The following is a 26,028-nucleotide window of genomic DNA, read 5'->3' as shown; positions in this document are numbered from 1 at the left end:
ACTGAGAAATAATTGGAAAGGATAGCAAAAGAATACCTGTAGTTAGAATTCTCAATTTTTATCTTTGTACTTGGCCATGAAGTAAAGATTGCACTTCTTAGTTTTCCTTATGTGTAGTTATGGCACTGTTCAAGTCAGTGGAATATGAAGTTGAATATACCAATATTGTAATATGTTTTTAAAGTGATGGGTTATCCCTTGTTTCCTTTATTTCTTTTCTTTTGTGTAGAATGCTGATGTAATAGCTAGAACTGGAAGAGCTCTTTTGAACTAGGTGGCCAAAGAGGTCTTGTGTCATAGAGAAACAAGTCAGAAGGGCTAAATACCTGATAGTGTGTAACCTTGTTGGTGTTCAGTCGCTCAGTCATGTCTAAATCTTTGCAACCCCCTGGACTGCAGCACGCCAAGCTTCCTTGTCCTTCACCATCTTCTGGAGCTTGCTCAAACTCACGTCCATTGAGATGGTGATCCATTCAACCATCTCTTTCTCTGTCATCCCCTTCTCCTCCAGCCTTCATTCTTTCCCAGCATCAGGGTCTTTTCCAATGAAAATGCTCTTCACATCAGGTGGCCAAAGTATTGGAGTTTCAGGTTCAGCATCAGTCCTTCCAATAAATATTCAGGGTTGATTCCTTTAGGATTGACTGGTTGGATTTCCTTGCAGTCCAAGGGATTCTCAAGAGTCTTCTCCAGTACCACAATTGAAAAGCACCAATTCTTCAGCTCTCAGCCTTCTTTATGGTCCAACTGTCACATCCATATATGACTATTGGAAAAACCATAGCTTTGATTAGATGGACCATTGTCAGCCAAATAATTCCTCTGGTTTTTAATATGCTGTCTAGGTTGGTCATATCTTTTCTTTTGAGGATCAAGCATCTTTTAATTTCATGGCTGCAGTCACCATCTGCACTGATTTTGGAGCCCAAGAAAATAAAGCCTGTCACTGTTTCAATTGTTTGCCCATCTATTTGCCATGAAATGATGAGACCGAATGCCATGATCTTTGTTTTTTGAATGTTGAATTTCAGCCAACTTTTCCACTCTCTTCTTTCACCTTCATCACGAGACTCTTTAGGTCCTCTTTCTTTCTGTCATATGGGTGGTGTCATCTTCATATCTGAGGTTATTGATATTTCTCCTGGCAATCTTGATTCCAGCTTGTGCTTCATCCAGCCTGGCATTTTGCATGATATACTCTGCATAGAAGTTAAATAAACAGGAAGGCAATATACAGCCTTGACATACTCCTTTCCCAATTTAGAACCAGCCTATTGTTCCATGTCCCATTTTAACTATTGCTTCTTGAATTACATACAGGTTTCACAGGAGGCAGGTAAATGTACATGTAGATCTTAGAGTGTCTATATAGTATGAGAGATACATACATTTTATTTCTAAGTTTAAAAGGTTATTTTGGGTTTCTGAGATTGGAAATAAAATATATTTTATACAGAGCCAGTCCATACAATCTTTGTCTGTCATTTGTATCATGTTCAAGATTATTCTAAGAGTTAGCAGAAACATGCATGGTTTTGAAAGAAGTAGGAGACATTTTCTGATCCAGGAATTGGTGGTCACAATAACATGCAAGTGGATTGGAAAACTGTAGTTAAATTCTCATGGTTACTTTGTATGTGCTTGAGGGCCATATCTACTAAGGTTTCTTGACAAACTGGAAGGTTATAGGGTTGCTTAGGTTGCTGCAACTGACAGTTGAACATGATCAGAAAGGCAATATTTTACTGTCAAATAATTGTAGTAGTAATGTATTTTATAATTGAAACTTTTACCTTGCCTTTTTAAAATAAACTTCATGGGGTGCTTCCCAGGTGGTGCTAGTGGTAAAGAACCCACCTGCCAATATAGGAGACATGAGAGATGCAGTTTAATCCCTGAGCAGGGAAGATCCCCTGGAGGAGGACATAGCAACCCACTCTAGTATTCTTGCCTGGAGAATTCCATGGACAGAGGAGCCTGGCAGGCTACAGTCCATAGGGTTGCAAAGAGTTGGACACCACTGAAATGACTTACCACGTACCACCCACATGGGGTGCTATATTTATGATATAATTGCAATAAAAAAAGAGAGACAGGATACTTTTAGTTTTAATTATTTTCAAGTCTTTTAAATATAAATGTAGGATGATGAAAATTAAATGCCAGTATAATGTTTCAGGGAATTAATTTTAGCAATTCAAGTATAAAAGGGCTATTTTTTAAATAACATATTTCTTATTAATGGTAATCAAGTTTTTGTTTATTTTTGTTTTAATTAATTCAATTTTTTTCCTATAATTTTCTGAGTTCTGCTTGCAATACTTGTTTTAATGTTACCTTCTCTGGTGTTTTCCATTTTGCTATTAAAAGACTCCAGACTACAGCAAAAATTCCAGTGAAAAACACTCTGGATTTAAGTGAATTGATATATTTTTTGGTATCCTAGGACTGGCAGCAATCTAATTTCAATCAAATCAAAGTTCTAAACAAAGGCAAGCATGGAAAACAATTTCTTTTTTTCTGAGATCTTTGGAAAAGCTTGCATGACAAAGCTCTAGAATAGAGATCTTAAAATGACCCATATATCCTTGGTACAAATTGATGGGTGTTGGAACTTTCCTAAAAGAAAGTAACATTTTGCTCTTCCCCCCTCCCCACTACTTTGTGTCATTCTGAAACAAATATTTCTATCAAATATTAAAATAATATTTTAAACCAAAAAGGTAGTGTGATGTGCTCTTGTATAATCTTTATGCCTACCATATTGAAATGTTTGTAAATTTTTTTCAGTTGATAACCTTTTGAAAATCATGCTCTGCAATTATAATCGTAGACCTTTGTTTGTTTAAATAGGTTAGGGCTGGGATAAATTGAATTATATAAAACAAAAGAAAGGTCTATAAAGATTAAATATTTTGTTATACTTTTATTACTGAATATAGTAGAACAAACATTTTCAATACTTCTGAAAATAGTTCAGTTCAGATTTATGACATTTAAAAAGGAAGAGTTAATTAAATGTACTTTTTTTTTTTTCCCTTGAGAAGATGAATTGACTTGTTAACAAAATTCAGAAACTTCAAATCTGTGACATAGTGACAAGAAATAAAATTTTACCTGTTAGTAAAATAATCACATACAATCAAGTTTCATTTTGTGTCCTTTTTTTAGTATATGTATATCTTAATCTCTAGGAATCCTGAAAGGAAATGATCAAATGCTGTTTCTAAGATTTTTTAAAAATATATTATCATTTAAATATAACGAGACAATCTTGAAAGATTAAGAAAACTTTATTTTAATGTATTTTGTTGAATAGGAAATTAACAAATGTTTAGTCCAGTTTATTCATAAAACTGCCAAATTAAACTGACTCAAGATTATTTCATATATTTATTATTTATATATATCTCCTAGAAATTTGTAGTTGCTTAATATTTGACTGTATCATCATAAAAAAGAAGTCAAATACTTTTAACATATTTTGGTCAAAATAAACATATTTTGGGGTTTTTATCATCTTATATTTTCATTATGATGAAATTTGTACCACCTTATAAACTTTAGTAAATATTTTTTGGGAAAATAAACTTTGACATTTGACTTTAGATATAAAAACTAAAAAAGTAGTCTAAAATAGTGACACTAACTTCAATAATTAGATAAAGGGTTAATAGAGGGATAATGTCCTATATTTTGATAACTTTATTTGCCTTGGTCCATTACCTACAAAATTCTTTGACAAGTGTATTATACCAGATGGAGGAAATACATTCATTGACTTGAATGTCACAAATTTACAATATTAATTAAGAGTAAATTTGGCTTGTTGTGCTGTGTTCAGTCGTGTCTGACTCTTTGAGACCCAGTGGACTCTAGCCTGCCAGGCTCCTCTGTCCATGAGATTCCCAGGCAAGAATACTGGAGTGGGTTATCATTTCTTTTCCAGGGGATCTTCCAGGGTCAAACCTGAGTCTCCTGAATGGCAGGTGGATTCCTTACCACTGTGCCACAAGTTGAGTTTTATTTATAAAGAAACTGGTTGTCCCACACACACACACACACACAAATTGAGCACTCACTATAAACAGAATATATTCTAAATAGAAATAAGTCAATGATCAAACTACATTTTTTGACTTTTAAAATTTTTTATTGAGGTATAGTTTACTTAAGATGTGTTAATTTCTTCTGTATAGCCTAGTGATTCTGTTATATGTACATTAGTATTCTCTTCCATTATGATTTATCACAGGATATTGAATATAAATTTTTGTGCTATACGGTAGGATCTTGTTGCTTATCCATTCTATATATAATAGTTTGCAGCTGGTAATCCCAAACTCCAATTCATTTCTCCCCATTCCCTCTACTTCTTGTCAACCAAAATCTGTGCCCTATGTCTGTGAGTCTGTTTCTATTTCTTAGATAGGTTCATTTGCATAATATTTTGATTCTACATATAAATACTATTATATAGTATTTTTTTTCTCTTTCTGACTGACTTCACTTAGTATGATAATCTCTAGATCCATCTATGTTGCTGCAAATGCCCTTATTTTATTTCTTTTATTCTTTTGCATGGCTGAGTACTATTTTGACAGGCTACATAGTCCCTGTGGTTGCAAAAAAAGTTTTACCAGGATAGGATATTACATTTTCTGACTTTTGTAGGCTATATAAATGGTAAAAATTAGCAAAGTTAACTTATAATTTGTAATCATGAACTTTGAGGGTTAATACATTGTTACAGATATATGACATATATCAATATATGAACAATAATTTCATCTTTTGAAATCAATCTCTTTGAAGTAAAAAATTTCTTTAAATTTACTGTTATAAAATTTTTCCTTGAAAAAGAGTCTTTAATGCTTGAGTTTGAACTTAAAAGTAGTCAGTCAGTTTAACAGTTTATTATTGATATAAAACTGAAAGTCAGAAGAAAATATTTTCCAAGTGTCAAGTTCCATAATCAATCTAAGGTGTATTTTATTTTTAAAAAAGGAAATATTTTGTTATAAAAGAGGTTATTGAAAGGGTTTGTTCTACAAACTTTGTTTTAGATTTTTAATTTTATATATTAATCATATATAAAAAATAATTGCTTAAAACCCTTTTTAATCTGTAGAACACCTAGTATGTAACTGAATTGTGGAAAGCTATATATGTTTTCATTCTATTGTAATTATTTCAGCATTTACTCTCAATGAAAAATTTTAAAAAAAAAACAGAAGCTTGACTTTCTCTCTTGGTTTTCGATGCTTAGGAAGAGAAGGTTGTCAAATGTTTCTTAAATTGACTTATTTTGCTTGAACACATATAAATCACTTAAAATAACTATTAAAAGAGAAATAATAGGTAACATTTAACTAAACATTTAGCACATAAGAAGACAGCATGCTAAGCTTATAGCAATTATTTAATTCCTAAAATAATTATTTGATGTATTGTTATTCATCAAGTTAAGATTGTGTGTGGCTAACATTTACAGAAAACTAGAAGTAACAATAGCTTAAATAAAGAAATGCTTATTTCTCTCAAAAATAACTAAAGGTTTTATATGATAACTCTGTTCCATGATTCTTCGCAAACTCAGGTTTCTTCCAAGTGACTGTTTCATTATGAACAGTTGGTGATAATGGGGAACTGTGGTTGCAAAGGAAGGGTAGGAAGAAAGGGATGAGAAATAAGCAGAAATACAGGGTGAACCTACAAATCTCCAGAAACAGATAAATGGCAGCTTTCATTTGTCAGAATTTAGCCATATAAATAAATGCAAGGAAAGGTAAAAGTAAGAAATGTAGTCTTTCTTTTGAAAAATCATATATCTAGAACTAATTCTCTTTGTGAAGGGAACAAATGGATATTGGTGGACAATGAGCATATTCATTCATGGATTTTAGAAGTATATAATCTAGAGGTAGAAATTATTTCCCAAAGCTGGTACAATTCATAAATGATGGAATGGTTTCGGAAAGTTTATCTGCAGGTGCAGTTTGTTTAAAAGTGTTTTCTAACTTAGAAATTCTTATGATTTCACACAGGGTTTATTTTTATATTATGTGCTGATAGGTACCAGAATTGTAATGGGAAAGAATGTCAATTGTAAATCATGAAACATCTTAATCCTACTACTCACCTAGAGCCAGACATCCTGGAATATGAAGTCAAGTGGGCCTTAGGAAGCATCATTATGAACAAAGCTAGTGGAGGTGATGGAATTCCAGTCGAGCTATTTCAAATCCTAAAAGATGATGCTGTGAAATGCTGCTTTCAGTAATCCAGCAAATTTGGAAAACTCAGCAGTGGCCACAGGACTAGAAAAGATCAGTTTTCATTCCATTCCCAAAGAAAGGCAATGCCAAAGAATGCTTAAAGTACCACACAACTGCACTCATCTCACATGCTAGTAAAGTAATGCTCAAAATTCTCCAAGCCAGGCTTCAACAGTATGTGAACGATGAACTTCCAGATGTTCAAGCAAGTTTTATGTTTTATTTTTCTTTACTGAGAAAGATATTTTTTAATATAAATTTATTTATTTTAATTGGAGGCTAATTACTTTATAATATTGTATTGGTTTTGCCATACATTGATATGAATCTGCCACAGGTATGCATGTGTTCCCCATCCTGAACCCTCCTTCCATGTCCCTGCCCGTACCATCAAGCTGGTTTTAGAAAAGCCAAAAGAACCAGGGATCAAATTGCCAACATCTGTTGGATCACTGAAAAAACAAGACAGTTACAGTAAAACATCTATTTCTGCTTTATTGACTATGCCAAAGCCTTTGAGTCTGTGGATCACAACAAACTCTGGGAAATTCTTAAAGAGATGGGAATAGCAGACCACCTGAACTACCTCTTGAAAAATCTATATGCAGGTCAGGAAGCAACCGTTAGAACTGGACAGGGTTCCAAATACGGAAAGGAGTATGTCAAGGCTGTGTATTGTCACCCTGCCTATTTAACTTATATGTAGAGTACATCATGAGAAATACTGAACTGGATGAAGCACAAGCTGGAATCAAGATTGCCAGGAGAAATATCAATAACCTCAGATATGTAGTTGACACCACCCTTATGACAGAAAAATGAAGAACTAAAGAGCCTCTTGATGAAAGTGAAAGAAAGAGCAGAGTGAAAAAGTTGTCTTAAAACTCAACATTCAGAAAACTAAGATCATGTCATCAGGTCCCATCACTTCATGGCAAATAGAAGGAGAAACAGTGAAAACAGTGACAGACTTCATTTTGGGGGGCTCCAAAATCACTGCAGATGGTGATTGCAGCCATTAAAGTAAAAGATGCTTACTCCTTGGGAGGAAAGTTATGACCAACCTAGATAGCATATTAAAAAGCAGAATTACTTTGCCAAGAAAGGTCCATCTAGTCAAGGCTATGGTTTTTCCAGTTGTAATGTTTGGATGTGAGAGTTGGACTATAAAGAAAGCTGAGCACTGAAGAATTGATGCTTTTGAACTGTGGTGTTGGAGAAGACTCTTGAGAGTCCCTTGGACTGTAAGGAGATCCAACCAGTCCATTCTAAAGTGCTGGAGTCCAGCTCCAACAGCCAAGGAATCAGCCTGAAGATATGAGCAGTGTTGGTGGAGATTGATGCAGCCTCTAACTCAAGGTACGGGACTGCATGTTTATTTCAAGCATCAGGTCTTCTTTTATACTTTGACAAAAGCATTAGGTCAGAGGTTTTACATTTTCAGCTCCCCCTCACCCAGATTTATTGTCTCCATAAATCACTGTTGCCCTTCAACCAGAGTTACATTTTAACTCATGCTTATGTCTGGGCTGCATACCACACCCCTCAGTTTATTTCTTACCTTTCTAAATCCTGCTTGCCCCTAGTATCCTAAGCTCACTGTCTCCTAAAAAGGCTTCTAGCTGTTCTTAATTATTCCCAAACCCTAAGCTCAGCAAACTTCCTTTGCTATAAACATTTCCCTCACAAACAGGTCTCAGATAACAATCTTTCCCATGGCCTCAAGCTGCAGCCTACATGCTCATCCTGGACCATTCTTTGTAAAGATCCTTAAACAAATGTCAATGGTTCAGTTATGGGTACAACTGCAGAAGGCTTTTTGCTTTCTCATGCTTCACTCAAGAACAATAAGCACCTTAACATTCTTTCCATCCAACTCAACCAAAGAAAGGAAAGAACAAGTCAGAATCACAAGACCTAGCTCCTTCATCCCAGTACCGTGCCTACAGGATGAAGAGAGGGGTTTGGGGCCGTGCCTCCATTTTGTCAGTAATGCCTAACATGGCTCCCGACACTAAAGGATATCAGTCCTGAGTGTTCATTGGAAGGACTGATGTTGAATCTGAAACTCCAATACTTTGGCCACATGATGGGAAGAGGTGACATCTTGTGACTCTTGTCTTGCTTTCTTCATCTCCAACTTCCCTATTCATGCAGTGTTGATCTTCATAAAGAATCTACTTCTTAAAGTTCACATGGTGTATAAATAACTACCATTTATTAAATTGATATGTATAAGATCAATTCAAATAACTTTTCAAAATTCATAAGAATTTCCATTTGAAAAAAAAAAGTTCTCTTAAAAAAAGTATCCATCTATGGGAAAGAGAAAGTTATAAAAACTTTGCTCTTTGAAATGTTTATATGTAACACAGGCCACACCAGTCTTTAGTAAAAATTGACTTTTGGTGGCATAAGTAACTCATATTTCTCTGGATCTAACCCACACCTGTTGCATTAGACCTTAGCAGTGTGGCACACTACAAAATGTCCTCCAATATTTCTGAACATTCTTTAGGAGTGATCCTTGGAAGTCTCTAAAACTGATCTGTCAGTTCCCGTGGGACACAATATCTTTGTAGATACTGCTGATGAATTAAGTCCTCAGGGTGTCTCCTAAATGTGGCAGTGTGTGAAGAAACAGCATGTTCCTTGTTTGTATTCTACATTATTGGAAAAAAAAAATAGTATTATTTTATACCTGGGAATTTTACAGTATTTTTATCTGAAGATATAATCTTTAAAGTCTTTATTTATAGGCCTCTCTTTTGTTCTGGAAATCACAGTAAATCCCAAGAAGTTGAATTTGATGAAAATGTGAGAGGCAGAGCTCTGCTCTCTTCAGAAACAAACTTCCTTTTTCATGCTAGGGATGTTGTGATTCCACAGTGCCCTTCCATGTGCCTATCAGAAGACTTTGAATTGGCTGGTCTATTCTCAGAAGGACAGCAGTCTTGAAGCAAGATTTTATTTCCCTGTGCAGAAATTATACCTAGCCACTAGTTCACCAGTGGCTTGAGGTTAGAAGCAAAGTTCCCCCTGGCTCTTGCCCCGTTTGAAAAATGAATTCCAAGGACTACAAAAACAGGTACAAAGTTGATTATTAAAGACTTTGCACAGCATATGGAGAGTACACAGAGAAACAGTTTATTTAAGTGAGAAGTAAGGCAGAAATACACACCCAGCATCCTGATTGAGGAGAGAAATAAAGAGGTGATTTCAATCACTTACATAGGACACTCCCTCTGGGTCTTGTATAAGGGGCTTCCCTGGTGTGGTCTTTGTTTACCTTTGGCCAATTACCTTGTTTATTTTTGCACACTTGACCTGCTCCAGGACCCTCCGCAACATGTGTGCACAACTTTTTTTGAGAAGAACTCTAGTGCAGCAGCCTCTTGGGGATACGTCCACATTTGTTACAGGGTGTTGCCCCCGACCATTTGGATCTCCAGTGAGCCTTCCTATGCATACATAGTCAGAGAGGTTTCCTTGACCTTGGGAGTGGCCCTCTTATCTCTACTCCAGCAGAGCTCAGCTCCTACCATTAGCTTTGTCCTTGGAGTATCTAGGGAAAACAAAGCTTCAATTTTATTCCACTTGAAAAACACCAGCTATCCAGCCTAGAGGCCCATCTCAGGCCCACCAGTTTATGTATATGACACAGTCATATCTATATCTCAGTAGGCAAAGTGGCTGAATTTAACTATTTTATGTTGAAAAATATAATTTTTATTATATAATAAAATAAGAAAATGAAAAATGTAATATCTTATATAATTTCACGATTGTCATATAAATTTCCAGTTCACATATGAAGGTATACAACACATATATTAATTTTTTTAAGTTAAATGGAATAGAAACATTATGAAAATGAGCTGATTCAGTTCCTGTATTTAAAAGTCTGTTTTGAATGCATACTTTCCTTACAATGCATAGTATAGTATGTGAGATACATTACTCTATGCTGATGTGCACTGTGGGAAGATCATGCATTTTTTCTTTTTTGTTTTTTAAGGTAGAAGAGACTAGAATACATGACTGACTAAAGGTCAATTCAAAAGCATATATTCATTTTGCGAGGATTCAGAGTCATGGTTGAACACTGTTTTGATCTCCTCAATAAAGGCTTCTGACAGAAACCTACAAAGCCATATTTGCCACATTTCTGCCAAGACTAGCATAGAATTTAGAGACTCGGATTGCATCTTTCAGAAGTCAAGCTCTCTAGCACAGTTAATAGATTGTTACTTTTTGAAATAGCCTCATCCTGCTGTGGAATAAAAAAGATACCCTTCAAAGAGAAAACCTATAATAGTCCCTTGTCAGGGAAGTCATGGAGAGGATTTTGGTTTAAGAATACATAACTCCCAACACCCGCTGCTGCCCCACGTTTCTATGAATTAATGTGATTTTAGTTTCTGTCCGTAAATCATGTCTCCAACATGATTTACTTTCAATTCACCTCCCATGTTTGCTATGAACTTGCTCTGGGTTGCCTTCAATAAAATAAAGGTCAGTGGATAAATAATGCTATTAACAACACAATGAGATTTTTAACACTGAACACCCAACCCACCAAGAGAAGGGAACACTCCTGAAGCTAGCCAAAGATGTAACTGTGTAACAGAAAATCTGAAAATTGGATAATCCACACCCAGGTGATTAAAGCATAGCTAGCCGTCTATGGAGTCACACAGAATTGGACACAACTGAAGCGACTTAGCAGCAGCAGCAGCAGACTGATCTTGGAATTTGAGTACAAAGTTAATAGAAATGAATTTGTGTGAATGCCTGTATGTGATTTTTATGATTTGTCCCAGTAACACGTATGTGAGGCACTGGAAAACTGCTGTCATTGAGTAATTCTGCTGGTGAGATAGAGTAAAAGAATTGCAGATATCATCCAGATTCTATGTTACTAATATGTCTAGCAAATCCAAATTTTACCAAAATTAGTAAGAACACTTCAGTAATAACAGAAAATGTCCTCACAGCTGAGGTTACTTAAAGGGACATTGAATTCTGAGTAAGTAGTCTTGGTTCAGTCACTTCTTAAAATGCATTACATTAAACAATTGATGGTACCTCATCTGCAAATTAAGGTTATTAATATCAAGTTACTAAGGCCCATATTATGAATTCAGTAATTAAATGTGAAAATGCTTGGGACAGTAGGAAACTCATTAAGTCTTAAGTGAGCCTGAAACTGTTAGCTAAAAATGAGAAAAGGCATTATCACATTATATAAAGATTTTGAATCATTCTTGCCATGCTTGCTTAAATATAAGTGCCAGGTCATTTTGACTCCTTTAAAGAACATTTTGTTTTGTTTAGTTTTTTCACACAGAGTTTGCTCCACAACACCTTTATTTCATGTGTAGTTCTTGTAAAATCATTAGCATCACCGCATCTCCTAGCTAAGTTTTACTATGATTCCCTCTTAAGGCTTGTATTCCATTTGATCCTATTTCATTATTTCCTCAAAGTATGTCCTACATTTAGCCATCTCTTAACTCATCCACAAACCTGGCCACAGACTACCCTGATCAATCACATAAGCGGAAACTGAAAAATGGATGGAGAAGTGAGGTTTTATTGAAGGATAGAATGAACTTATGAGTTGTGGGAGGCATAGATAAAAGTTTGGATAAGGGTTCGAGTTTTAGCGTGTAATTTGTATACACATTTTGACTTGACAAAGAATAAAAGCAAAATAACTGCCCCCAGCATTTTTATATTTGATTGGACTCATTAGAAAAATCAAAATGTCCTATATTATTACATATACATCTTTTAAAAGTTGGATTGAAAACAATTTGCTTTGAGACTAGTAGGCATCCATATCATTTCTTACAAAGGAGAGAAATGGTACAATAAAGGACAGAAAGAGCAAGGACCTACGTGAAGCAGAAGAGATTAAGAAGAGGTGGCAAGAATACAGAAGAACTACACAAAAAAGGTCTTAATGATCTGTATACCATGATGGTATGGTCAGTCACCTACAGCCAGACATCCTGGAGAGTGAAGTCATGTGGGCCTTAAGAAGCATTACTACAAATAAAGCTAGTGGAGCTGATGGAATTACAACTGAGCTATTTCAAATCCTAAAAGAAGAAGCTATTAAAGTGCTGCATTCAATATGCCCAAAACTTTGGAAAACAGCAGTGGCAGCACGAGTGGAAAAGATCAGTTTTCATTCTAATTCCAAAGAAAGACAATGCAAAAAATTCAAACTACTATACAATTGCACTCATTTCACATGCTAGCAAGATACTTAAAATCCTTCTAGCTAGGCTTCAGCAGTATGTGAACTGATTTCCAGATACACAAGCTGTATTTAGAAAAGGCAAAGAACCAGAGATCAAACTGCCAGCATCTGTTGGGTCATAGAAAAAGCAAGAAAATTAAAAAAAAAAAAATCTAGTTTTGCTTCATTGACTATACTAAAACCTTTGATTGTGTGAATCACAACAAACTGTGGAAAATTCTTAAAGAGATGGGAATGCCAGATGACCTTACCAGTCTCCTGAGAAGCCATATGCAGGTCATGAAGCAACAGTTAGAACTAGATAAGGAACAACAGACTGGTTCCAAATTTGGAAAAAATTATGTTAAGATTGAACTTATATGCAGCGTACATCATGTGACATGCTGGGCCAGATGAATCAAAAGCTGGAATCAAGATTGCTGGAAGAGATATCAACAACCTCAGATATGTAGATGATACCACTTTAATGGCAGAAAGCAAGGAGGAACTAAAAAGCCTTTTGATGAGGGTGAAATAGGAGAGTGAAAAGGCTGGCTTAAAACTCCATACTCAAAAAAATGATGATTGCAGGATCTGGTCCCATCTCTTCATGGCAAATAGATAGGAAAAAAGTGGAAACAGTGACAGTTTTATTTTCTTGGGCTCCAAATATCTGCGGATGATGACTGCTGCCATGAAATTAAAAATGTTTGCTCCTTGTAAGAAAAGTAATGACAAACCTAGATAGCATATTAAAAAGTGAGTCATCATTTTGCCAACAAAAGTCTGTATAGTCAGAGCTATGGTTTTTCCAGTAATTGTGTATGGAAGTGAGAGTTGGACCATAATGAAGGCCGAGTGCTGAAGAATTGATGCTTTTTAATTGTGGTGCTGGAAAAGACTCAAGAATTCCTTGGACAGCAAGGAGATCAAATCATTCAATCCTAAAGAAACCAACCCTGAATATTCATTGGAAGGACTGATGCTGAAGCTAAAGCTCCAATAATTGGTCACCTTATGTGAAGAGCTGACTCTTTGGAAGAGACCCTGATGCTAGGAAAGATTGAGCACAGGAGAAGGGGGTAACACAGGATGAGATAGTTGGATGGCATCACTGACTCAATGGACATGAGTTTGAGGAAACTCTGGGAGATGATGAAGGAGAGGGAGGCTTGGTGTGTTGTGGTCCATTTGGTCCGAAAGAGCTGGACATGGCTCAGTGACTGAACAAGTAGGAACTCCTGCTTTAGCCGTTTACCATCTTCTTTTTCCTCTTTTTTTTTTTTTTTTTCTTTTAACCCAATAAATTTAACCTGGGCTTCCCTGATAGCTCAGTTGGTAAAGAATCTGTCTGCAATGCAGGAGACCCCAATTCAATTCCTGGGTTGGGAAGGTCCCCTGGAGAAGGCATAGGATGTCCATTCCAGTATTCTTGGGCTTCCCTTGTGGCTCAGCTGGTAAAGAATCTGCCTGCAATGTGGGAGACCTTGGTTTGATCACAGGGTTGGGAAGATCCCCTGGAGCAAGGAAAGGCTACCGACTCCAGTCTTGGCCTAGAGAATTCCATGGACTGTTTAGTCTATGGTGTCACAAAGAGTCGGACACACTGCATGACTTTCACTTTCACTTTCAAATTTAACCTGTTGATGTCACTTAGTGGAACATACTAATTACTAATACTAATTAGTCAAGGCATTTGGGGCTACTTGACCTGAGGTAGCCTTTCTCCAAGTTAAGTGATGCATTATGATTTGGGAAACAGTACCATTCCTATAAAATGATGAGAATAGTGTGTTGAAGATGGCATATTTTACAGGGAGATGAATATATATATATAGAATGCATGCAAATGGACTTTCATAAAATGTGAATGAAGCCTTCATTCATGGCTGAATTTCAAAGTCTTAACCTTTATCTTTAGTCAGCTGTATATGACAAGTTTATTCCTTTCTGATTAATAAGTTACTAATACAGAAGTGGGTGTCTCAAGAGTTTTCAGTTCAAAACAGAAGCAGGAATTCGAATTTGAGATCTGTGTCTAATTACTTATGTTCCTCAAACTATTTATTCATCCAAGTCTCAGTTTCTTTTGTCTCTCTCTATACATGTATGTATGTATATGTGTGTGTGTATATATATATATATATATATATATATATTTTTTTTTTTTTTTAATGACTTCCCTGGTGGCTCAGACGGACTTCCCTGGTGGCTCAGATGGTAAAGCATCTGTCTACAATGCGGGAGACCTGGGTTCAAGCCCTGGATTGGGAAGATCCCCGGAGAAGGAAATGGCAATCCACTCCAGTACTATTGCCTGGAAAATCCCATGGACAGAGGAGCCTGGTAGGCTACAGTCTATGGGATCGCAAAGAGTCGGACATGACTGAGCAGTATGCCTGGTGGCTCAGACAGTAAAGAATCTGCCTGTAATGCAGGAGACTCGGTTTCAATCCCTAGATTGGAATGATCTCCTGGAGAAAGGAATGGCTACTCCAATATTATTGCCTGGAGAATTCCATGGACAGAGGAGCCTGGCAGGGCTACAGTCTGTGGGGTCACAAAGAGCTAGACATGATTGAGTGACTAACAATTTGTATATAATAAAATAGTTTGCCAAATAAACGTTCTAAACATTGATTTATAGATAAACTAAAAAGTCCTAACAAATAATAGTTCCTGAATATATATTAGATTCCCTCAGCAGACAAAAACTGTTAATGATAGCACTTTTTATTACTTTATTGAATTAAAGGTTCATTAGCATGTTTTGAAAAGTAGAATGGTATATTTTTTTATAATATTGAAGTATAGTAATAGCTATGGTTTTTCCTGTGGTCATTTATGGATGTGAGAGTTGGACTGTGAAGAACGCTGAGCGCTGAAGAATTGATGCTTTTGTACTGTGGTGTTGGAGAAGACTTTTAAGAGTCCCTTGGACTGCAAGGAGATCCAACCAGTCCATTCTGAAGGAGATCAGCCCTGGGATTTCTTTGGAAGGAATGATGCTAAAGCTGAAACTCCAGTACTTTGGCCACCTCATGCGAAGAGTTGACTCATTGGAAAAGACTCTGATGCTGGGAGGGATTGGGGGCAAGAGGAGGAGGGGACGACAGAGGATGAGATGGCTGGATGGCATCACTAACTAGATGGATGTGAGTCTGAGTGAACTCCAAGAGTTGGTGATGGACAGGGAGGCCTGGCGTGCTGCAATTCATGGGGTAGCAAAGAGTCAGACACGACTGAGTGACTGATCTGATCTGATAGTAATAGCTAATTTTATTAGAGAGTTTTGCTGTATAAAAGGTAAATTTATACATTATTTCATTGATTCTGAAGCAAAACTTGTAAGGTTAATTAGTAAAATAGAATAATTACATAATTTTACAAATAAAAAAATGAAGCTCATAAAGAGATTTGGCTGAAATCAGAAACATAGTGAGTGACACAGGACAAGAACCAAGGCATTTTTGCCCTCAGATTTAAATATTTCCACCAAAATATACTATAAATTATATATTTTTTAAGTTTTGGGGAATTAGTTTGTAGAAAAAGTGTTTCTCTCACCACAGAAATACAACAAAGTAGCAAAATGTCAAAGCATTGTCAATAAGTTTCCATCAGTCATCGATTTGTCATCAAAGAACTGATGACAGAAGAGCCAAAGATGATCCTTGTCTTCTTGTCACTCTATACTAATCAAGAAATATCTTAATACTTTTTAGTTCTGCATTCCAAAGTGAATTTGTTACATAGATTACTTTCTATTAAGTGATAACAGTCTTCATGCATGAATTGATATTTATAGGACTGCTTTTTGTGTTCATATAGTAAGTGAGTTTGGTAATGATGGATCAAATTTCACTATCTGAAATGGGAAATGTTTGAAATGACATGTTTAATTTGTGAGGCAGAAAAATAAAAATGTAGACTTATATTTACTGTCTCCACAATTACAAAGAGTCAACTCATATGTATATAATCCACCAGATCCTGGGCCCCTTGTACTTTATTCTGTTGCTGTGTCCCATGTACTGTAGTAAAGTGGAAAGAAAAACTGCCTTATGTACTTTGAAGTAAAAGTAGATCTTAAAGACAGAAATATGAATATTAACATTTTCTGAACTTCCTTATCCTCAGGAGAGTTTATTATAAAATCTGAATAGCATATCTATTTTGTACCTTGTAAGTCTTCATACACATGATATTTTACATTTAAGCTTATTATTAAAACCCCAACTGAAATGTTTATTAAAGGCTCAATCATTTTAAAATCTGACAATGTCCAAGGGAATTCTTTACAACTTAAAAAGCAATAAGAATATCAGCATCATATAATGTGTGAAGCATTTTATAGGATAGTCAAAACCACATAAATAGACCATAACAGAAAGTTAATATTATATATATGTCAGTCAATCAGTTCAGTCACTCAGTTACGTCCTACTCTTTGCCACCCCAGGGACTGCAGCACGCTAGGCTTCCCTTTCCATTACCAACTCCTAGAGCCTACTCAAGCTCATGTCCATCGCATGAGTGATGCCATTCAACCATCTCATCCTTTGTCATCCCTTTCTCCTCCTGTCTTCAATCTTTTCCAGCATCACGGTCTTTTCCAATGAGTCAGTTCTTCACATCAGGTGGCCAAAGTATTTGAGCTTCAGCATCAGTCCTTCCAATGAATATTCAGGACTGATTTCCTTTAGGAGCCTGCTCTGTTCACGAAGGCCTCAGGTGCCCTCTTTAGGGGGTGAAGGCACAGTGCACCTTCACCAGAGGGTCTGAGAAGCCCGGGCAGGAAAGTGAACCCAGAGGGCCTCTGTGCTCCAGAGAATTAGCCTGAGAGAGAGAGAGAGAGAGAAAGAAAGAGAGGGAGAGAGAGAGAAGACACAGGGACCAAAGCTCTGGTGGAGCAAAGGTGTTTCACTCAACATTGTGTGGGTATTTATACTGCCTTACAAGGTAGCTATTTTCAGCAGTAAGTAAAGTAAAGTAAAAGTCACTGAGTCGTGTCCTACTCTTTGCGACCCCATGGACTGTAGCCTACCAGGCTTCTCCATCCATGGGATTCTCCAGGCAAGAATACTGGAGTGGGTTACCACTTCCTTCTCCAGAGGATCTTCCCGACCCAGGGATCGAACCCGGGTCTCCTGCATGGGAGGCAGACGCTTTAACCTCTGAGCCACCAGGGACTTACAAGTTATCAAGGAAACATGAAGTCATTCATATGAAAGAGAGAGGGTTGTAAATAATCACTTTTTCCATATGGTTCGTAAAAAGGAAGAGGGTCATAAATAGTTGCTTATCACTGTATGGAAATGCATGCATACTTCAGCCCCCTGGAGTAGTTTGCAATTCCACTTAATTCCTGAATATTCAGGAATTAATAAGGGACAGAGGATTCATGACAGATCCAAAACAGCACACAGGAAGCCTCCTGGAGCTTCCTGACACTCCAACACCAACACCACAGTTCAAAAGCATCAATTCTTCAACGCTCAGCTTTCTTTATAGGCCAACTCTTACATCCATACATGACTACTGGAAAAACCATAGCTTTGACCATATGGACCTTTGTTGGTAAAGTAATGTCTCTCTTTTTAAATAAATAAATATATATATATGTATATGTATATATTATTATGTAAATGTATATATGAATTTACATACATATAACATATATGTACTAGGTATTTTCATATTGATGACTTGTCATTTGTATTGGATAATCACTGTGGCTGTGCTTCATTTAAGATTATCTTAATAACAAAAGTGAATTAAAAGTTATTAAAACAGATTTGCCTGGATTAATCCCTAAGTATACTTATTGCTTTATGTCAAATTGTAGTTTCTAAAAAATACTTAGTTAAGGGACCATCAGCTAAAACAAAGAAAATGAGTGAGAATTCTTTTCTAAAATAATGCTTTATTCCACAGAAAGTTAAAATGAATATTTATTGAGTACTTATAATATTCCAGTGTGTGCGTGTTCGTGTGGGCTGTCACCTCATTCTTGTTCAACTCTTTGCAACCCTATGTGTCAGGCACTGTGATAATTAATTGCTTGAATTTTTTTTTTTTTTTTCATTTAGTTCTCACCAAGCCCCTATGGTGTAAATATAATGATTTTGACAGTTTTTTATAATTTATGAGTGGAAGTGAAAGTTGCTCAGTCGTGTCTGAATCTTTGCTACCCCATGGACTATACAGTCCATAGAATTCTCTAGGCCAGATGCTGGAGTAGATAGCCTTTCCTTTCCCCAGGGGATTTTCCCAACCCAGAGGTCAAAGCCGGGTCTCCCACATTGCAGGTTTACTCTATACCAGCTGAGCCACAAGGGAAGCCCAAGAATACTGGAGGGGGTAGACTATCCCTTCTCCAGTGGATCTTCCCAATCTAGGAATTGAACCATGGGCTCCTGCATTGCAAGTGGATTCTTTACCAACTGAGCTATATAGCTTGATTCATTTTTACTCTACTTTCTTGTTCCCTTTGACTTATGTTTGCCTGGAGTCTATATTTCCCATCATAGAATGAATAGGGGGAGAGATGTGGTAGTGGTTGATGACTAAGTTAGACTATGCTAACTTAGACTTTGGAAATTTTTGAATTTCCAAAGGATAGAGTTTGGGTGAGAATGCCTGTCTGTGGCCACCAGGGATAAAAAGAGAAAATCTCTGAAACCAAAGCCTGGAGAAATGTCATAAATCTAGTATGGAAAACCTTATTTAGTATGCAAATCCTACAGAAAAAAGTGGGCCAAAAATCAGGGAAATAAAACAATAAGCAAGGGTTGGTTGAATATAGGTAAAATTGGGTAAAGGTATAAGTATAGGTATAATTGAATTAGAAGTGGGTCAGACCAAAAGCAAAAACTAAGGAGCATTTGGGAATGGGAAGACAGCTGTAAATGGCACCAGAGTTTCAGAGATATCATTTATGTGTTGTGGAACAGGAATTAATGAATGGATTGAGCTGGCTTATATGTGCTAGGTCAGGTAGTATAACCACTGCCTTTTAGTTTTAAAGAGTAAAGGTTGTAGGATGAAATTATAGTTTAACTGCATTTGTTAGAAAAAAAGCATTTTGATTCTATTAGAGATAAATCTTGAATGCTGTGATGGATGGTGATGGAGAACAATATTTAATGATGTTGCATGAGCACTTAGTATTATTGGATAACCATTTTTTGGCTACAGTGATGTGGGTTACATAGGTAAGCAGCAAAAAACACTATGATACATATTAGACAATCAATCAATATATGCTTCATTTTATTTTTTTGGCATTTGTACTTTTCCTTTACAGAATGTTGCTATGCAAGCTGCTATTGTCACTGTATATTAATTCCTCCCCAACTCTTCCTTTCTCCCCAATATACTTTTGCAACACTAAATAGAAAAGAATATATATATACTCAAATGTAATCAGAAAGGAAAACAGAGAAATCAGTGATTTGTGCTATCCATATAGTGAATGGACAATAATTTTATAAGCTTAACATTTTATCAATTCTGAAATTTCAGTTTATTTATTGACATGGATAAAGCAGCATTCCTCATTATTCAAAATAGTTTCTTTTATTTCTTAATATGAATTCAATTTCTCATGAAAATATATCAGTTTATTCCACTTTGGCTCTACTTTAATAACAGTAGTTCTCTTAAAAAATGAAAATTTACCATAAGAATATAAAATTTTTTCTTCCAGAAAGACTGCATTTTTCCTGAAAACAAATCTTACATCATTAGTATTTAATATAATACTACATTTGCTTGTCTAAACCCTCAAGGAAAGGAAATGGTGTTCCCAGATGTATCAGGGATATTGTTCTCTGTGGTTATCAGAATTGTGAGATGAAAAAAAAAAAAAGAATTGTGAGATGTCCTTTAGGATTCCCATCCTCGGGTACATTGTATGATTCCTTTGCCCTTGAGTGTGATCAGAACCTGTGAGTATGGCTGGATATGTTTATGAAATTCCAGAAAGAGAAGAAAGAGAATGTACCAGAAAAAAATTTTGAAGAGAAAATTATTGAAAATATTCACAACTGTTGAAGACAATAAACCATATATTAAAGAAAGCTTATGATTATAAAATGGGATAAAAGAATATTGTTTATTAATAACAGAAAAGTAAAAGTCACAGAAAAGCAAGACAAAAAGAAAATATTTTTAAATTTAAATGTATTTATTTTAATTGGAGGCTAATTACTTTACAATGTTAACAAACTGAGAAAAACAAAGCAACTTAAAGCAAAAACAAAGCAACTTAAAGCAAAAACAAAAGAACTTGTTTATTTTCTCAACAAGAATTAAAAAAGTTAGAAGACAAATCATAAAGTGTTGAATAAAATAACTGTTACTCTGGGGGTTTTAAATCTAGAATAAAAGCCTTCAGAATGAAGAGGAAAAAATCATTTACAAATATGTGAAAATTGAGATAATTTTTACCATAATAAATATGAACTAAAAAAAAATGCCAAATATTGCTCTTTAAACAGTAAAGCTATAGAAGCTGGAAATGCAGGAAAAATGAGGGTAAATATATTGGCTCAGTGGTAATTGATCCCTGGGTCAGGAAGATCCCTAGGTCAGGAAGACCCCTGAGTTAGGAGAAGCAAATGGAAACTTTCTCCAGTATTTTTGCCTGGGAAATCCCATGGACAGAGGAGCCTGACCGTCTACAGTCCATGGGGTCACAAAAGAGTCAGAGGGATGGTATGGGGAGGGAGGAGGGAGGAGGGTTCAGGATGGGGAGCATATGTATACCTGTGATGGATTCATTTTGATATTTGGCAAAACTAATACAATTATGTAAAGTTTAAAAATAAAATAAAAATTTTAAAAAAAGAGTCAGATATGACTTAGTGACTAAACAACAATCAAAACAGTAATAATAATGAAAGGTTATGAAGTATAAATATACAGAATTAAAATGCATGAAAAGAGTATATAGAAATTAGAGCTAAAAGAGTTAATGTGTCTGAAGTTTTGGCTTTGTTTGGGAAGTAATACAGTTGTGGTTAACATTAGACCAAATAAAATAAGATTTATGTTTAATCAATAAAGCAATATAAATGAATTATGAGTTCTGTGCTGTGTATTCTGTTTGCCATATTCTAGATAAATCAGTTATCTATCTTTGTCTTCTTCTCTATCCCAGGAGGCTGACATTGCATCAGCATTCTTGAGTATTCATCTCTCAGTAGCTTTGGTTATTAGAAAGCACTGGCATGAAGTCAGAAGAATAAAGGTTGGGTGTATTCCCTGAATCCAATCTTCCTGGCAGTTATTATATTCCACCAATGCCGTGAGTTGAAGAGCCCCATTCAATGGCTTGAGGCTGCATTAACCCCATTTCCTCTCTTGCCCTTTATCCACAGATATGGTTCCTATAATACATGCACTCCACTGTTCCTTAAGTTCTTTCACTAAAATATTATCAAAATTTAAAACCTTGTTTTTGGGAATGCATCATTTGATAAAATTTCTAAATGAAGAGAGTAAAAAATTTAATAATAAAAATATCCAATCAAACTAAAATTAGGTTAAAAAAAGAGAGAGTAAGGTAACATAAAACTGGCTGGCCAAAGAGTAAATGGATGGTAGATGTAAATATAGATATAATTATGTTAAATGTTAATGAACTAAATATTCCAATAAAAAGACTATCAGAAAAGGAAAAAGTCAATCCAGTTAGCATCTGAAAAATTATGGTTTATCCATATTACTGAATTCAAGACTTTCAATTATATACTTAAACATGTAAATAGCAATATAAATAACTGAGTTAATCTAGTTGCAGTAATTTTCCACCCTGCATTGTGCGCTTATAAAGTTGAACCTCTCATCAAGAAGTTAGTCTATTTTCTTTTTTTTTTTTAACTTTTTTAAAAAATTTTATTTTATTTTTAAACTTTACAATATTGTATTAGTTTTGCCAAATATCGAAATGAATCCGCCACAAGAAGTGAGTCTATTTTCTTATTCCTTAAATTTGACCATGCTACTTGTTTGGGGCAGTGGAACATGGCAAATGATGAAAAGAATGGTGTTTTTGAGATCTGTTCTCTTTCTGTCATTGAGAATCCTGTGAACAAGTATGAATAAGCAAGCCCAAATTAGTCTGATGGAAGGGCAGACTGGAAGAGGAAGTCTGCTGGAAGTCTGCTGGAAGTCTGCTGGAAGAGGGCCCTGCAGAGAACAGATTTGCTTCAGGCACAATCCACCAGTTTCCCACTAAACTAGAAACTGACTGCAGATGCAAGAGTGAGCCAAGTTGAGAAGTTCTGATCCTGGCACAGACCCCCAGGACAATGATTTACTGACTCCAAACCAAATTACTAATCCACAGAAGATTAACTGATAAATAATCATTTGAAGTTTAAAGACAATATCTCTTAGAATGGTTTATTATGAAACTAAAGATACCTGGTAGAGTAATTAGTAGCATTTCCAATAAAGCATTTAGAATCATTATAATAAAAAATGAAGAAAATCTATCTGATTTGAGGAAGCTAAAAATTATTTCCAAATTAAAAATAGTTTCCTGTATAAATTATAGGTTAAAATAGTTCAGGATGGGGAACATGTGTATACCCATGGCAGATTCATGTTGATGTATAGCAAAACCAATACAATATTGTAAAGTAATTAGCCTCCAATTAAAATAAATAAATTTATAATAAAAAAGAAAAAGCTATTCCTCTGAATAATTAATAATCTCTAAATCTAATATTTTTAACTTTAAGAGACTGAAATAGGAAAGCTATCATTGCTAATATTCCATGGAAGTTTTATGGCCAAAAATTCACCAAAGATGTTAATTTTTATGATGAATATCTACATTAGCGTCCTTAGCAAGTATGAACTGAAAAGAGGAACAGCATTTCTGTGTCCCGGCTCTCTGTCTGGAATGTGAGTAAAGTTTTGTATCAAAGTGTATGGTCATGAAAATCCTGCACTACTTCTTTCTGCTAATAAAACTCTAAATTTTAAACACTTGTACCAGGTTTTCAGTTCCAAATTCTTAGAATTCTGTGACCTTATTAAGATATAAGGGCAAAGGAGGTAGGAAAAAAGAAATCAGGAAAATGCCAAGGATTTCTCAGAGTTTACAGAAATCTTTTCATGCTAAATTAGTCTCATGGACATAGAATATTCTATCGATAATCTGTATTAGAATCACCAGGATGTGATATATAGAAATGTAGATATCTAGAGTCTTTAATTTTCTGAATTGATGTCTCTGAATTTTAGAATTAATTAATGTTTTTGAATCTTTAGTGTACCTTCTAATCACCTGTATTCATGGTATTCTAAAACCAAAATAATGACAGCTAGGTGTTGTATGGGACTTTATATTTTTATAAAGAAGTACTAGTAGTAAAAAAAAAAAAAAAAAACAAAAAACTGTACTATTGGAATACTGCTTCAAAGAGATTTTTTTTTTAAATTTTCCTCATTTGACGTATCCTCAGTAATATATGCTTAGTAGAGTGTTCATTATGAAGGGTGCTTAATTGAAAATTGCCATTGAATTGATGATATATTTAGATTTGTTCCATTTCAGGGGCTTCCAAGGTGCCACTAGTGGTAAAGTGCCAGTGCAGGGTACATAAGAAACACAGGTTCAATCCCTGGGCTAGGAATATCCTGGAGGAGGGCATGACAGCCCACTCCAGAATTCATGCCTGGAGAATCCCATGGGCAGTAGAGTCTGGTAGGCTGCAGTCCATAGGGTTACAAAGAGTCGGACATGATTGAAGTGGTTTAGCACTCAGACGCATGCATTCGATTTCAGAATGGGCAAGATGATATTTTAATTCTTCAGTTCAGTTAAGTCGCTCAGTTGTGTCCAACTTTTTGTGACCCCATGGACTGCAACAGGTCAGGCTTCCCTGTCCATCCAACTCCCACGGAAAAACTTAGCAGTTCAGTTTAAAAAGCAGAGACATTATTTTGTCAACAAAGGTCTGTCTAGTCAAGGCTATGATTTTTCCAGTAGTCATATATGGATGTGAGCTGAAGAATTGATGCTTTTGAACTGTGATGTTGGAGAAGACTCTTGAGAATCCCTTGGACTGCAAGGAGATCCAACCAGTCCATCCTAAAGGAAACCAGCCCTGAATATTCATTGGAAGGACTGATGCTGAAGCTGAAACTGCAATACTTTGGCCACCTGATGCAAAGAACTGACTCACTAGAAAAGACTCTGATGCTGGGATAATTTATAATAGATGTTAAATCTATTACATATATATTAAGTCAACTATTACATATATATGTCATAGACTTGTTAAAGAAAAAAATATTCAATGACATCTGTTAAACATGGTAAGGCAGAGTTTATTCAGTACCACTGTAATAGTATAGGGGACATTGCAATGGGATTTTACAGTGGGGGAGGGAGATTGGGCTCAGCTCCAAATACAGCATAAGCTAGTGGGTACTTATAGCCAAGGAATGGGTTGCAGATGGAGGTCAGCAGATAACAAAACTATTAAGAAGAAACCCCAGAGCTAAAGGGGATTCTGGCTAAATTGAAATACAGGATTCTTGTCTGGGACAGACTGAGGTGATTAGACATTGTCTGGTAGATGAGTAATATGATCAGACATCAAAATCAGATATGAAGGTGAGGGTTCTGATTAAACTGACTTAGCAGGGTTCATGCTGAAACTGGATTTTACATGAAAGTGAAGAGTTCTGCCTAGGGGAAGATTCAAGAGCCTGACTAAAGTTTAGGCAAGCAAAGAATCTTATGTCATACTTCATATACATGAAATATATAGGAACATTAAATTTTGTTTCATTTGACTGTCATGTCAAGTGAATTAAATGATGCAGGTAAAATGAACTAAAGGATTATATAGTGGTATTAATGAATGATTAAGATCGCTAAAACATTAAGAAATTCCAAGATAGTCAAATTAAAAGTTGATTTAAAAGGGCAATTAAATTGTATCTATCAATAGGGGAAATTTTATATCTCATTCCTTCTACAATATAGTGCAACATCTTTACTTATTATATACTCAGCAGATTGTGTATTCCTTGCTAAGAACGAACAAGGATACTTACAGTAGCTATTTACTGGGCAATTTTTAAATGTTACATAAATTCATAAATTGGTATAGCTATTTATGAAGTGTTACAATTCCAGCCTCATGATTTACCAAAAAAAAAAAAAAAAAATGTGGCACAACATCTCTTTCATTAAAAATTTGTGATATCCTTATTTTGCTAGGAAAAATTCCCTTAATAATGCTTTCATCTTAGCCTTAGATTTTTAAGCAGTTTAAGATAAGAAAACATCACAGAGATCAACTAGTTATTTATAAAAGTATGTAATAGGTCATTTCGTGAATAGATAGCACCAAAGACATTGATGTAATCTTAGCTGAAAAACTGCAAGTCATGTTTAATGTGTAAGCTTCTTGATGGGAAGGCCTTTCTCTGTGGTCAGGGTCTTGCTCAGTTAAGCTTTAATCCAAT

General features: G+C 35.4%; 1 non-coding gene across 1 annotated transcript; it reads right to left on the bottom strand.

The window, feature by feature from the left end:
- Nucleotides 1–17,648: 17,648 nt before the first annotated feature.
- Nucleotides 17,649–17,720, bottom strand: TRNAG-CCC (transfer RNA glycine (anticodon CCC)). The gene has a single exon. It is a non-coding gene; the product is annotated as a tRNA-Gly (tRNA).
- Between the last annotated feature and the right edge of the window lie 8,308 nt (nt 17,721–26,028).

This window comes from Bos mutus, chromosome 1 (genome assembly GCF_027580195.1).
Source record: "Bos mutus isolate GX-2022 chromosome 1, NWIPB_WYAK_1.1, whole genome shotgun sequence".
NCBI lineage: Eukaryota > Metazoa > Chordata > Mammalia > Artiodactyla > Bovidae > Bos > Bos mutus.
Note: the sequence above shows the minus strand (reverse complement) of the source record. Positions and strands in the feature narration are given on the sequence as shown.